This window comes from Lathyrus oleraceus, chromosome 5 (assembly GCF_024323335.1).
Source record: "Lathyrus oleraceus cultivar Zhongwan6 chromosome 5, CAAS_Psat_ZW6_1.0, whole genome shotgun sequence".
Lineage (NCBI taxonomy): Eukaryota > Viridiplantae > Streptophyta > Magnoliopsida > Fabales > Fabaceae > Lathyrus > Lathyrus oleraceus.
The window spans coordinates 377,245,413-377,249,515 of NC_066583.1; positions in this window are offsets into that span (position 1 = coordinate 377,245,413).

Consider the following 4,103-nt stretch of genomic DNA (forward strand, 5'->3'; position numbering starts at 1 on the left):
AACAAATAATAATTTTTACAACAAGTGTGAAAAGGGCTCCCTAGGAGTACCTAGGACGTAGTGGGTGCCTAACACCTTCCCATTGCGTAATTTACCCCTTACCCAGAATCTCTGATCTTTTTATTAGTTTTCTACGTGTAAAACTTCTTAGGCTTTTGTTCGCTTTTTAGCCAGTCCTTTGGATAAATAAAAGTGCGGTGGCGACTCGAAATTTTTCATTGTATCTCTTAGCTTATGATTTAACCAATAGATCATATAGCGACGAATACACCGCTACATTATCGGAGGAACGAATACTCGTATTCCAGAAATATTCTCAAGAGAAACTCTTATGAGTGTAGTATCGCGTGACAATCGCATCAGATCTTACATCTGAACGACCTCCGCACTACGTCCTAAAAATAGGCCGAGATGGGTTTGGTAAACTAAGGTCCTTGGCTTCTAAGGCACATGATTGAAAGAATAATGCCTAACCACAAATAACTTGTGTGACATTATCAATCCAACATGACCTCCACCAAGTGAATGGACTCGCAAGTCAACTGGCTAAGGAATACTCCACACCAGTCGACAAGACTATGCCATTCCCCTATCCTAGAGTGCACTCGAGTTCGGGTATAGAACTCATCTCACAGAGATTACCAAAGCAAACAGCATTTGTATATCAAGCAATTCAAACATTACAATCAATACAGTTATCCCAAATTGTACAAAAATATGTCAAATAACAAATAATAATATATCATACAACAAGGGTGAACAGTAGGCAATACCACCAAGGATTATGTTTTCCCCAGCAGAGTCGCCACTTTTCTGTAGCGGTGTATTCGTCGCTATATGATCTATTGGTTAAATCATAAGCAAAGTATACAATGAATATAGAGTCGCCACCGCACTTTTATTTATCCTAAGGACTGGCTAAAAAGCGAACAAAAGCCTAAGAAGTTTTACTCGTAGAAAACCAATGAAAAGATCAGAGATCGGGGTAAGGGGTAAATTACGCAAAGGGAAGGTGTTAGGCACCCAATGCGTCCTAGGTACTCCTAGGGAGCCCTTTTCACACTTGTTGTTTGAAAATTATTATTTGTCATGACATAAGTATTGTGCAAACATGATTGGGATGATGAGGAAAGAATGTACAAATTAATTATTTTTTGTGTTTGGATGGATAACCATTGCCTACGTACCTTTACAGGATCAAAACCTCGTAGTTCGGCTAAAAACTTCCAAAAGTTAGTGGATTCAATTTTAAAACACAAGCTCAAAGGTCTTACGTTACCCACGGGAGAAAACTCAACCTTAAGAAACAACAAGTCCACCATGTGAGAAAAGCTTCAACTTGCTAGAGAGGGGTTAACCCTATAATAAGCAAGGAAGACTTACAATTCAATCAACTAAGGACAAATAGGTGAGATTAATATCAACCAACTAGGGTAAATCAAACCTATAGCTAATGTATGAAAACTTAACAAACATGGACAAAGCCACAAAATCATTTGAATGGGTGAAGTTATTTGGATTATTTACAAAAAGGTCAAAATATGATTAAAGTCAATTCAAAATGAAGTATTAACAAAAATGAAGTTTGGAAAATCATGGACTTAAGGTCCAAGTTTCTAATTTGGAAAGAGGTGAGAATGTTTGCACAACACTTATTTCAAGTTTTTAAAAGTATGTGTGAAAAGGTAGGACACAATGGGATGAATGGATAATGGTGGAATGTAAAACTTCTTAGAAGGGTCCACCTCTTGAAATCATATAGAAGATGATTCAAGTGGGTCCTTAGGAATAGGCTACAAATGAGCAATAATCTGAACATGGTAACAGATGAAAGTAAATAAAAGCGGATACCGGATGCCACTCAATGGTCTTATACCTGTCTCCTAAAACAAGTAAGGATATCAGAAGCCACTCTATGGACTTACACTAATCTCCATCAGCATAAAACAAAAAAACAAAACAGGGAAGTCAACTGCCAATCTATCTGGACTTATGTTAACCTCCACAGTATGATCCTAGGAATACAAATGCCACATCACAGGGACTTACAATGAATCCTCACATACAACAACAATGCTCAAACAAAGAGCAAAGAAGATATGAGTGACCAATGAGGTCTTACACTCTATCTCTTCCATATCCTAGGAGCAAAAGCCAATCTACATGGACTTACAATTGTCCTCAATGGGGAAACAACAATGCGTCACAAAGACAAATGAAATGATCATGCACTAATGGCAAACAATGATGATGAATGCCCAATGGCAAACTCAAGTAATCATGTATAAATGAATCAAGTAATCAATCACATAAATTCAAGTAGCACACGCTATAACCATTCAATTAGGCTCAAGCAAAAGGGTGAGGCATTAAAGCCAAATGGAATAGGGTTAAAGTTGCTCTTAACCTTGCCATTGAGGGGCTAAGGTGAAGCAGATGAAATGATATGAGGGGTGTACCTCATCACTCTTATCTCTGGTTAGAGAGAGTATTGAATATCAGAAGGTGTGGGAGTTCAGAAAGTAGGAACTCTCTCCATATTTTATTGACTCGATAGATCTTGGGTTTGGATCTCAATGCTACAACCATGTAATGGGAGCAAGGAGAAGACTCACAGAATAGTGGGAGATAGGATACATATCTCTTATATCCACCAATTGCCTCAAATGAGGACTTTCCTGCTTGGGACAAACATAAACAATCACAAACATTGCCTCTTAAGGAGGACTTCAGACAGTTTGCCCGGCCAAATAACAGGCCGGGTCTCCAGACTACATGAAGAATAGGGAGTCTACCTCAATGCAAATTGCTATTTAAGCAAAGCAATGCAAGTTCTTAAGAGAACTGAGCAACTAGGGGTACCTGAAATCAGTCAAATATAATCAGCATCCCAACATAAACAAAACAACAACAATAAGAATCAATCAACAATCAAACAATGATGTGCATAGCACCAAGTCCATGTGAACCAAGCACCCTACAACACAAACAAATTAGTATACAATGATCAAAGTAAACAACTCAATTATGAATCAACCTCCTTAAGGCATTAGCTTTTTAACCTTAAAAGTCAAAGTCAAGCTCAAACATAAGTAACAAGACCACTAGGCCAAGCCTAGGGTCCAAAGGAGGGAAAAATCTTAAAACAGCAAGTAAAACATGATCAAAGTCAAGATTATTCAAATAAGAAGAGACCCCAATTGGTCTCATATCCAAACTATGCACTAATTTCATTTTATGCACAATTTAAGGCAAAGTAAGCAATGTTGCATCACATATGGACAACCAGAATGATTACATCCAAAAAAATATCAAAACAGCACAATAAATTCCACAAAAATTATGTCCTAAACAGAGGACATTCAACAAGCTACATATCAATTTTCATGCAATTTGGACTAGTGGAGCTATGTCAATTAAATCAACATGTTAAGACATGCAAAAACACAACCAAAATAGGTCACAACATGTACACTAACTTCAATCAAATGGTAAACAGTGACATTAAATGGGAAATGAGTAGGACTAAAGCCAAATGAAAGCTACACATATTAGAAACCACTCCACCAAATTTCATGTTCATATGATTAGGGATGGGCCTTTAATGACACATGTGAAGTTTGTTACACATGGCATTAATGCGCTGTCGCGCGGTGATTGGGCGAAACCGGCGCCAAACGCGAATTTGAATTGAAGCGAGGCGCAGCAAGATCAAACACGATACCGAGCCCAGAATTGAACGCCTTCATCACGTTCTTCATGTTCTTCAACACCAGAAATCGGTTATGAGCAATCTTCAACCAAAACGCATAAACCGTATACCGTTGGAATCAGCACGCAACGTACATCACAAATATGGCCACGAAATTGTCCAGAATTTAACATATACAAAGATCCAATCAAGAATTGTTTTGATGCATAAACTTTGAATTAAGATATCTACAAGAATACTCCACGAAAATGCGTGATTCAAATGGCGAAATGCTCTACGTTCCAGGCACTATAGAATCCACATGGCAATTGCTTGAATTAAAGATTGCAAAATCTCACCTCTTGAAGATCACAGCACGGAATCTTGGTGTATTTAGCTCCAATTCAATGAA